This window comes from Mus caroli, unplaced genomic scaffold (genome assembly GCF_978045245.1).
Source record: "Mus caroli unplaced genomic scaffold, Mus_caroli_1 scaffold_14, whole genome shotgun sequence".
Lineage (NCBI taxonomy): Eukaryota > Metazoa > Chordata > Mammalia > Rodentia > Muridae > Mus > Mus caroli.
In genome coordinates this window covers 48,349,998-48,362,160 of record NW_028227269.1, presented here as the reverse complement: position 1 = coordinate 48,362,160, position 12,163 = coordinate 48,349,998, and the positions used below count along the sequence as shown (strand labels likewise).

The window sequence follows — 12,163 nt, the reverse complement described above, 5'->3', positions numbered from 1 at the left end:
TTCTTAACGAACTGTTAATTAAAATATTGCCCATTAATATTTTACAGATTAAAGAAATAAATCACCCCACAACATATCATTAAAATGCACCGTTTTCCTGCGTGTCAGAAGTGCTGTTCAATTTTGTCTAGATTCATTAAAGCTCTCAGAGCATGAGTGTGTTGCCAACCGGAATGTGGGTGGCTGTAATGGCAGCCTGTAGGTTTGTATGGAAAACAAGCATGGTACTGTGAAAAAAATCCTCCTCTCACCCTACAGATACCTGTGCCGAGAGCTTGGAAGGCATTTCTATAGACTCATTACGAGTGACTGTTAAAGTCCCCATTCACTGAGAAGCAAAGGTAAGTTTGAAAAAAATGTATTGAGGAAACCGGAAAGGGGTGGGGGTGGGGTGGGGTGGAATCACCTAAGATTGAAGCAGCCTAACCAAGTGACAGACACGTAGACAACTCTGATGCTGCCAGAACAACACTCTGCACAGCCCACCAGCAAGCAATTTGTCATAGCGACAAGAATATCCTCAGCAATTTGGCATCAGGGTCCTTGGACAGCCAACTGCGACTATACAGCACGAGTCGTGCTATTCTGCAACAAGAAGATAGAAACCAAGGTTCTCGTTATTATGTCCAAATGTGTTATTTTATGAAAAACATATCTTTTGTCATGATCAACATAGATATAAAACCGTAGCAATTGATAATAGCTGGGGGCAAATAAAAAGAAATTGAGAAAAATACATCCTGGTATGTTTTTTGAGATGCCCCTAGTGTTGAGACTTCAGGATGTTTGCTTGATGTGTTCGGTCTTTATGGCAGGCTCCCACAGAGCTTCCAAGAAATAATGAATCCATAGGTACAAGAATGAATTGAGAATGTTTGGTGAGGTAAATAACTTGCTTTTAGAAGACTGTAGTCTTGTCTTGTTTTAGACTTTAGATCCTTGAATATGTGGTGGTGACTAACATGTTAGTTTAGTACAAATCCTTTCTGATTGGTATGGTTTGAAATTAGGCAAAGAATTCAAGGTAAGTTGAGTTATAAAAGTGCAAAGGAAAGACTCTTTGCTCTTTATGTTCCTACCCTGGTAATCTATTGTAAAAGTGCAGTAAAGGAGAGAAGCCAGGAGCATAGGATAAAGGTACCAGATAAATAAGCACGGAGCATTCCCTTGCCAATTACTTGGCATCTTGCTTAGTAATTAATGCCACCGTAATGAAATAAAGTGGTAGGCACCAAGATTGGGCCTTTTGTGAACTCTATACAGAAGCAAACACTCATAAAAATCTTGCTCAAAGCTAGTTTAGTTTGATTTTCTTCACAATCAAAACTTGCTAGAGAAAAAATTAGTATAAACCCAAAATGTGTGTGTGTTTGTATGTGTATGTATGTGTGTGTGTGTGTGTTGCAATGTATTATTTAAGGGTGACATCAGACAATTGTAGTATTGCTGCCTCCATCATATGTACAAGAACGTCCTTCATTTCCCCAGACATTATGGAATCATGAACTCACTCTGCCAGAAGCAAATAAGGTTATTCACTGGTTGTTCTATGAAACACTTTCAGAAACCAAAGCGTAAGTGGTTATAAGTGCCTTACAATGCATTTCCAAGATCTTATTCCTTCTTGTGCCTTATGAAACTTTTAGGAAATATTAAAAGCAGTCAAGGCTTAAATAATAATGAGGCTAATAGTATTAATGGATATTTTAAAATAAAAAATATAATTTAGTCAATTTTATATTTAAGATTTGTGCAAGATTAGAAAATATTCAACTAACATTATAATAATTTATAAACAATGAATTTACTATATCTAATGCATTTATTACAATTCTCTAAAACCACAACAGTAAATTTTCCAATCTAGGTACAATAACTGAATAGTAGTCATGGTTTGGCATTAGGGAATGAGAGAATGAGACATTTAATTACACTACTATGGAAATGATGTTGAGAACAGTGTGTGTTGACAGCATGTCTATAGAGATGATTAAAGAAAGGCTGAAGATTTATAATCTTGGAGGATATAGTCAAAGAAAGGGGAAGACTGAGAAGTGTGTGAGGAGCGTGCATTCCAGGCTTAGCAACATAAAATATAGAGGAGACCGTAAAGAAACTAACTCTATTTTTTTCTCAGCTTTGCTTGAGGGTGGGGGTGTTTTCCTTTTAAGTCCCATTAACATCAATGGGACTCATGCAGGTAAAACCTTGTGTAACTCTTAGACAATTTACTTCCTAGTGTCAAGAAAAGAGTACTACCTACTAAGAGCAATTTACTCATCTTGGTCTGTGCCTCCCATATAAAGATGGATTTGATAGCACCTAGCAGGAAAGAAACGAGCAACTGCATTTAAGATTTTGTTAGTGTAAAAGAAGTCATCGTTGCAAAATGTTGCCTCACCTTGTTTAGCAACAACAATAAACAGAGAAAAGCAATTCAACAAAAGAATATGGAAAGAAGTATGGGCTTGATTACAGGAAAAATGGTGATTGCTACTATCAGGGATTTTTTTTTTTTCATTTTAAAATTTCAAGCTCTGAACACAATCACAGGATAATGGGAGTAGAGGGAAATTTTTAACACATATTGGAGCCACAGATTGAAGCTCCTGATTGCTTGCTTTCTTACACCCCTCATGTCATGCTATGTAAATACAGCAATGGTAGCCTTACAAAGTCTTTAATAGCACAACTTACAAGGGGAGTGCTACTGTACATTTCTAGTTATCGTTAGAAAGATAAGTAAATTGGCAGATTTCTGCTCCTATATCAGGAGTAACTGAATCCATTCACTAGAGTCTGTATATTTTTGAGTTATAGAGTGGGCATGTAAAGAAAGGTATGCTCACTAAAAAGTCTTATATCACAAAATGCGCACAGGTCTTCATTTTTATTACAAGCTTTTGAATTATCGATGCTATAGAGATTTGCTGATATAATTTTTAAAAATTTTAAGCCCTGTAATAATCATAGGTAGGCTGCAGAAGGGGCACCTGTATTTTCTGTCTGCATTCCATGATTTGGTTGTGATTTGTCTGTTGGAGGGTATAGAAGTTAGATCCCATATGACTGCATTTTAGTGCATGGCTAGAGCAGACAACTCACAAACAACTGCCTATTCTCTTAGATGGATCAGCAAAGTCTTACAGTTTTATTAAGTGTGCTTCATGCTTTGTACCTAGTTTGTAATTTAGGTTTGTAAACTGCTGTGACAGCCATAGAACTATTGCTCTCTGATTGCACCAATTACCAAATCATGAGCATTAAAACATACACACACACACACACACACACACACACACACACACATACACAAAATGCCTTACGTTCATCAATGTCTAGCTTTTGGAGATTTGAGGAGTTATGTCACCAAACATATTGTTGATTTCTATATAGATACTCAACAATATGAAAAATTAAAAACGTTGCTGGAGGCATACTGATATTTCAGTAAAGTAAATATAATGTATAATGGTGAATATGCTGATTTAATACATCAGGACACATAGAGGAAGAGTTCTTCCTAGACCATTCATGATTATAAATATTTTTTCGGAGGATTTTGAGGATATATTTTGAGGATTTGAGTAGATCTTCTGCAATCTGATGTTCCTGGAGGACAGGATTGGGAATTAACAAAATAATGCACATGTGCCATTATAGAAATATAGCACTAACGTAAATCATAGACAAAGATAAATTTGAAACATTGCAATTTTGCAAGTTTCAGTTTAAAAACTCTTTCATACACACCAGACAACTCATTGTTTGTGAATAGGTTACAGATCCTTAAAAAAAAATATTGAAAGATGTCTAGTCACAAATTGAGCATGATTTAAATTTAGCACACAAAGCTCTTTAGCTATCTATTTTTTCTTACAACTGAGCATGGATATAACAGTCTTTATACCAATAACACAAGTTAGTAACAACATTTATAGCAAAAAGAATGGGAGATGAGAGCTAAACAGGAAGAGCCAGTCGGATACTGCACAAGCTGCTATTTGCCATCCTACAGCAGTGTGATTCCCTCCTACATCTTAGCCCTATCCTTTCATTCCCAGTAAGACCCTAAAGCTCATTCACACATTTCAGAAAATAAAAGTATGTGATCAGATATTGTGGATCTCTTATATATTTTCCATGAAAATAATATTTTAAGTAATTGAATTCAAAGTTAAATTTCTTAATTTCAGATGTTTTTCTGGACTGAAGTTTAAGGCATATTTCAATATTTATTCATTTTTCCCAAAATCTCCTTTTATATGGTTAAGAAAGTAATACCTGGACTTAACATTATGCAGTCATTTGTGAGTACTTATACTTGGGGAGAGAGCTCACACAAACAATATACAGAGGCTTTCTATAAATCAATATTACGTACTTAATTTCATAATAAGAGCTTTTATATACACACACTCACACATGCACTCATACAAAGAGTAAGAGAGACAGAGACACACAGAGAGACAGAGACTCAAAAAGGAGAGAATTCCTTCTTAGCACAGTGAAAAACATTTTGATATTTCTCTCTCTCTCTCTCTCTCTCTCTCTCTATATATATATATATATATATATATATATATATGCCCTGAAATGCTTTACATGCCTTAGGAATGTTATTATTTAATTGATTACTCAGATATTTTGAAAAGGAGATGTGAAATAAAAGAGTATATAGTTAATGACTATGGTTGAGAATATTATATACATATATCTTTTCACTTCTATCCATATTTCTCTAAATTTCTATAGTTTTGATACTTGAGTAGATTTCTAAAATTCACTTGTGTTTGAGCTAATAAATTATTGTGGGAATTAATTTTTGAGTTAGGTCATGGTGTGTAGAATATTTGTGGAATCTATAGATCCAAAGCTATTGATATAACAAATTGATGCTTCACCTCAGATACTTGAAGCCTGAACTTCTGCCTCTGTCTTCAGGGAGGAGCCATTGTACAACCATATACTTGCAACTTCAAGTTTGGAGCCAAAGTAGCCCAATATCATATGTACTTGCCTAGAACCAAAGCCTGGATGGTGACTCCTCCCATTAACCCTTAAGTGGCCTGTTCTTGTCAATCATCAGGTGACTAAGCATGGATAATGAAAAAGAAGGGTTTCATCAGAAGGACTATGGTCTGAAAAAATTTCAAAGATACTCCTATAGAGAATACCCCCACCAAAAAATAAACCCAAACAGCTTGGCATACCTAGTTTTGTACAGCTTTAATTTTAGGGAGACTGAGGCAGGTCGATCTCTGAGGTTTCCAGGCTAATCTGGTCTACACAGTGAATTCTAGGACAACCAGAGTACAAGGAGAGACCCTGTCTCAAAAAGAAAACCAACCAACCAATGAAAAATAGAATGGTGAGGCTTAAAAGTTATAGAGTATGTTGAAAACTAATTTTTAAGGATTGAAAATATATAAAATAAAATAAAATACATCATGATGATCTTTATTATTGAAGTGCAAGATGTAATTAATTGGTTGGCATTTTCATGATCTATCAAGAGGCCATAATAGGAAAGGAGAAGAAAATGTTTTTCCGGTTTTCCAGTAACAGAATTTTGAGCATGCCATATATGTTCTTTTGTTTGGAAATTATAGAAATTTTAGGTCCATTTGATTTTAATCAAGGTTCTTCAGGATGTGACTATGGCACTATTCTGTGTTGTAACTATAGTTGTCAAAGGTCCCCATTTGGGTAAAGCAAAAAAAAAAAAAAAAAAAAAATTCTAGCACTATTAAAACTGACATAAGAAGGAAGGCAGAATTATTTTTGACACTTGATGTTTCCATCATTCTTGGAGCTCCTACTCTCCAAAACTGTGCACTTTTTTTCAATTACCACTTCATTCATTTATTAAATTGTTCAATCAAAAATACCAGATATTGACCAAAGGGCACAACTATGCTTGTCATAAACCAGTAACTGAGAGAACACTGACGTAAGGCTGTAGACCTTTAAAGTGTGGATTATTTGCCTGGTGAATGATGCAGTAGATTCTTATTCACAGCACAATGGAACAAGGATGCTGGTAACTGTATGTCAACTTGTTTAGGGAAATGGAGGACTTTATAATAAAGATACTAGAAAATTCCATTGGGAAATCAATGTCTGACCTAGATTAATAATAAAGATGGGAACAATTTAAATTCCTGCCCCAGACTGAAGAGTGTCATAATGGGTTCCAGGATTAATGTTTGGTTTTGAGGAAAGCTCTTTTAAGATATTTTCTTTTGACTACAAAAATATTTACTATAGTGAAGTTATACTATTGTAAATTTGTTTTTATACTGGTATGCCTTTTTTGTCTTTTTATATTACATAATGATATTATAAAATAATAAATAAAAATCAACAACTATAATCAAGGTTAATTTGTACCAGTTTGGTAGATAAGTTTAAGAAAATGTTAAGTATGTTGTGAATAAGCATATTCATGTAATTATGAGAAAAGTTTGATGAAGCAACAGGTAGCAGAAGAATTCCTAATATAATAATATTTGCAGGTAGAAAAACATACTTAAATTATCTTAAAATTCCAAAATATTTCTAGAACTCTCCAGAAACAGCTAAGTACATGGGCACTTTCATTTTTCTAGGTATCCAATGTCTTAGAAATATTATGAAAAATAAGGTAACCAAAGGGTTCAAAACATTGAAAATATTTGAAGCACACTATAGTTTAATGGTCCAGGTCAACATTTCTTAAAGTGTAATGTCCAAAGAAGTTTTGAAGTTTTGCAGTATGGCTAGGCAGGAGGCCTGAGTTTTCACTCCTTATGAGTTTAAAGGTGATGTTGATATAACTGAAGATCATGTTTGAGAATTGCTTCTGATATAACCATCCCTCTAAATTTCATATGTATATGAGTTGCCTGAATCTTGTTAAACATAGTATGGTCTTAGGGTTGAAGGGTGAATTTGTATTTTGAAAACACTCAGAAGTGATGCTGATGGGGCTGGTCTACAAATCACATAATTAGGTATGAGGATTCAGGCGATTTTCTATACTATAAGCCAAGTTGGTGGTTCAGAAGAAAATGAGTGTATTATTTCCCAATCAAAGAGGACTGTATCTTTATCAATAAGAGCTAAAGAATCAGAATTTTGCTTGTGCATAAACACTGCAACTCAATAGGCCAAAGTCTTTTCTTAGCACTTACTCTCCATGAAATAATTGCCTTAGATACTGTAGGAAAATTAAGTAAATGGTGTGTGTGTGTGTGTGTGTGTTTAACGTCTTACACTTCTGAAATGAAGTAGTAGTCAGATTGACAAATTTCTGACCCCATTGTGTTTCCCAATTTGACAAATTGCTTATAAATACAAAAGGAAAAAAAGAAGAGCTCTTGTTTAATATCTCAGCAGCAAAGAAATAAAATGTATCAGTCAAGGAGTTCAGGGTATTTACTTAGGCAACTTCTGATTCTATAAAACAAAAGGTTATTCTAAATCCAGTGAAACAAACTAAAAAATATCCATAATTTTATCAGAGAACATTCCCTGTGAATTATGTATTTGAGATTTTGCAAGCTTTCCTTCTGTGTACTGTTACCTTTCAACCCACAGTTCCACAGTGAGTAATAATTCTCAATTTCTTTCTTATGGTTTAACCCCTTTTAAAAGCATATAATTGAACACATAGTTATGGTAATGTATTAATAGATTTGAAGTAGAAGTGTTTAAGAGAATATTAAAATAAAAATAAAAACAGGGTTCAGGTTTATATCCATTGGCAAACTCTGAATGTTTTTTAAGCCCCCCAGAGATGTACATATTTCTGTTCTGTGGCCTCCTATTGAACACATTTTTAAATGATATGATACTATTCAATTCAGTGAGTCAGTGACTTAAAATGACTTTTGCACAGTTGATACTAAGTTTCAACTTTGAGTCAAGAACTCAAAGATCATATGACCTTGGAGACAGAGACTGCAGCAGAAGCTGTGAAGGGGTGCTATTGACTTGCTTGCTTTTTCTATGGATTGCTTAGCCTGCTTGCTTAACAGCATCCAGTACCACTATATCAGGGTAGGCACAACTTACAGTTGGTTGTGCCTTCCTTCATCAAACACTGTTTTAAAAAATGCACTGCAGAACTGCTTAGAAGTAAATTTTATGGAGGTATTTTCTCACTAAAGGTTTCCCCTTCTCATACAACTCTATCTTGTATCAAGTTGACATAAACTAGCCAGGGCAATTGACCCCTTGTTCAGTTGGCACAGTAATACACAATAATGCAAGACAATTAAAGCCTAACCTTTCTTGTGTGTTCATCCCAATTTCTCATGTTAATATCAAAATATAAACATAGCATAACTTAAAAATTCCCAATATTTAAATTTCCAATGCTTTCAAATTCAAATATCTTTAAAACTTGAAACTTTAAGACACCCAATCTCTCTAAAAATCCAGAATATTTTTTAAATGATGAAAACTTATTTTAAAATATCCATAAGTGTTTCTAAACTCCAAAGTTTCTGTAAAATTCAAAAATCATCCTAACTTTGGGCTCTTGTTACATAAAAAAACAAGTCAAATAATTTATTATTACTTGTGTGAAGAACCTGCAAATGACCACAATCAAATCAAAGCCAAACCAAAATCCAACAGTGTAAAGATTATTATTAGACAAACCTCTGGCATTGATGCACACTCTTTTGTGTTTCTTTAACATGCTTGGGAAGTCCTCTACAGTATATGCAGCTTATCTCTTATGCTCAGGAAAGCTCCATTCTGCACATGCTGCTGTCCTTGGTGGTTTTCCCATGATAGTGTCATGTCCAAAATTCTCAAGTCTCCACTGCAAGTGAACTATGAATGTTCACCGAGAGCCTCCTTTGTGTTCGCCTTGGGCACTCTAACTCTGTCACATAGTGCCAAATTTCAACCTCTCATCATGACACCTTTAGTCCTTCACCAATGTGCTACCCTGGTCTCTCACAGTGCCAAGCACAAAGTTCTAAAGTGCTTTCATAAGCCTCTGAACTTCATATTCAAATGTACCAATTTCTGTCACTGTTAGGCTTATTATGGGTGTGACTTTAAAGCACAATGACCAAAAGCAACTTAGAAAGAATGAATTTATTTCAACTTACACAGTAGAGTCCATAATTGATAAAAGTCTGGACAGGTGATCAAGCAGGGAAGGAATTTGGAGGCAGGAGCTGATTCAGTAGCCATGGAAGAGTGTTGCTCAATTTCTTGCTCCTCCATGGCTTTCTCAGCCTGCTTTTTTTACAGCACCCAGGACCACCAATCCAGAGTGCCAGCCACACTGGGCTGGGCCTTCATACAGCCATCACTAATTAAGGAAATGGATGACAGGCTTGACTACAAGCAAATCTTAAGAAAACATTTTCTTAATTGAGGATCACTCTTTCCAAATGGCATAAATTAGCTGTGACAGTGATAATGTCCAATACCAGGTCCAATTATAGAACTCAAACGTGACAGAACAACTAACCACTCTTTATCTCAATGTTATCACATTTTAAATGTGACCAGAGTTTAGAATAGACATATTTTAGCATCTATGCTCCTCGTGTTTGGTGTTGTACAACATCATTTCTGCATTTAAATGATTATCATTGAATAGTTATATAGAATCAAATGCTTTACTCCCCTTTCTGTCTCTTTTCAATGGCAAAGGCACTTGTTCCTTATCTCTTCACCCATCTACATTATTTGAAGTGAAAACTGTTATCATAGGCTATTTGACTTCTTTCAAACATAATCACTTGATATGGTTCTGAAAGAAGTTATACACAATAAGATATCATGATACATGTAGGTAAGAGTATTTTTATAGGCTTTAAAAATTAGATTATTTTTTAAAGTCTTAACAGATAAACTTTATGAAGGATACACAAAGAATTTTTGAAAATGTTGCATATTTTGCCCACTTTCAAACTGGAGGAAGATTAAGCAACTCTGATATAGACAACGGAGATGGCATTAACTGAAGTGCCATCCCTGCACACTCCATTTTTTATATAGACATGGAAACCAGATGGATCAATAGACTGTTTTTCTAAATACATCATTTTGTTTTTGTTGTGCAATAAATAATGTTTTTCTATTGGTTTGTAACATAGAAGCAAGTGGGCATCTGGTTTCTGTGAAAAAATATGATTCATTTATTTGCATTTTTAAATTCCATTCATTCTGTTTTTAAATTGTTCACTTGGCCTTTCTGCTCTTTCTAAAAACAACTCCTCTCAGCTCTCTTCTTCATATACTCTTGGGTTTTACGGTTTTTATATACCGAAACATTATTCCTTAATCTTTATAATTAAAATCAATGCTCAAGGTCCACAGCATGACAGAAACTATATCTAGATGCATAAAAAGTTAAAACCAACAAAAATTTGGGTACCAAAAGACAATTTAATCTTACTATATTACATTCAGCTTGGATAACCAGTATACCAGCCAAGGACCTCTGAATGTGTGCTTTATTTCAAGAGCAAACTTCTAATGAGTAGTTTATTTCTGCTTCTGGTTGATAATGACAGTTTTCAACCAAAAGTGTTTGGGTGTGGCTGTCCTCTGAGAGGCTCTGCCAGCACCTGCCTAAGACAGATGTGGATGCTCCCAGCCAATCACTGGGCTGGGCCCAGGGAACCCAGTGGAAGAGTTAAGAGAAGGGCTGAAGGAGCTGAAGGGGATTGCAACCCCATAGGAACAACAACAGTATCAATTAACCAGACTCCTCAGAGCTCCCAGAGACTAAATCACCAACCAAAGAGTATACACGGCCTGGTCCACGGCTCTAGCTACATATGTAGCAGAAGACTGCCACATTTAGCATTCATAGGAGGGGAGAGCCAGGCGGTGGTGGCGCATGCCTTTAATCCCAGCACTTGGGAGGCAGAGGCAGGAGGATTTCTGAGTTCAAGGACAGCCTGGTCTACAAAGTGAATTCCAGGACAGCCAGGGCTACACAGAGAAACCCTGTCTCGAAAAACAAACAAAGAAACAAACAAAGAAACAAACAAACAAACAAACAAACGGAGGGGAGAAACTTGGTCCGATGGAGGCTTGATACCCCCAGAGAAGGGGGATGCTGAAGTGAGACTAGGTGGGGGTTAGGGGCACCCTCTTCTCTTAGAGGCAAAGGGAGGTGTATAGGGTGGGGAGTTTGTGAAGGGGAGACCAGTAAGGGGGATAACATTTGAAACATAAACAAATAAAATGATTAACAAATTAAAAAAAATGTTTGGTTATTCATGGTCACTTCTTCCAGTGGTGAAATGTCTTAACTGAATTTTGGGGTGAAGGGCTATAACACTGTTTGATTGCCAGCGTCTATGTGTTGTTTGCACTTAACCGATTTTGTGAGTAAAAGTATGGTTAAGAATTTATAATCTGAAAAAAATTAGTTATCTATGTCCAGGCATCGACACTCTTGCCTTCACAAGTGTAGAATTTCTGATAATTTCTAGGCCAATGAAATATCACAGGTAAGAATATCTCTGAAGTTCTACTAAGATTTTCTTTGCACAAAGCATCTGACTTCTCACCTTTAAATAATAGGCCCATATGTAATCTTAACATATTCAAATAGTTCATAGTGAAAGTTAATCTGTTTGAATATTTTTCTATATCCTATTTATTATATCATAAAAGTTTGATGTGTGTGTGTGAGTGAGTGTGTATATGTGTGTGTGAATAAAAATTTTCCTCCAACTGATGGAGAAAAACTAATGCATATATGAATAGCCATAATCTTGTAATGGAGAAAGAATGAGAGAAATTACTTCACCATGGTCTTCATTTGGGCACCTCAGAATCAATCTTGAAAGTATATAACAAGAAAATGCTTTTCAAGAACACTATGACGTGAATGAGAGTTATTGGGATGACAGGTAGTATTCACTGTAGGAAAATGTATCCATACCAGGTGGTCAAATGGGTAAACTCTGAGTTCAAATGAATTTATATTTGCTTGACCACAATCTATATATTTTCCTAATAGCATACAATTAAGAAAGTTCTTAGAACATTTTTATTTCTTACTTTTTAAAATTTAATTTAATTTTTAATTCATTTTTTACACTTCATATTCCATTCCCCACCCCTCCCCATCCACCCTCCAACTTGGGGGGGGGGTCCAGATTAATTGAGACTGCTGGTCCTCCTACAGGAT

The 12,163-nt window shown here is 35.3% G+C and overlaps 1 long non-coding RNA gene across 1 annotated transcript in view; it reads left to right on the top strand.

The window, feature by feature from the left end:
* The first annotated feature begins 209 nt into the window (after window positions 1-209).
* LOC115032757 (uncharacterized) overlaps window positions 210-12,163 on the top strand; it is a 54,404-nt gene continuing 42,450 nt past the window's right edge. The window contains exon 1 of the long non-coding RNA XR_003838357.2: window positions 210-341. This is a non-coding gene — a long non-coding RNA (uncharacterized LOC115032757). The remainder of the gene's footprint in view (window positions 342-12,163) is intronic.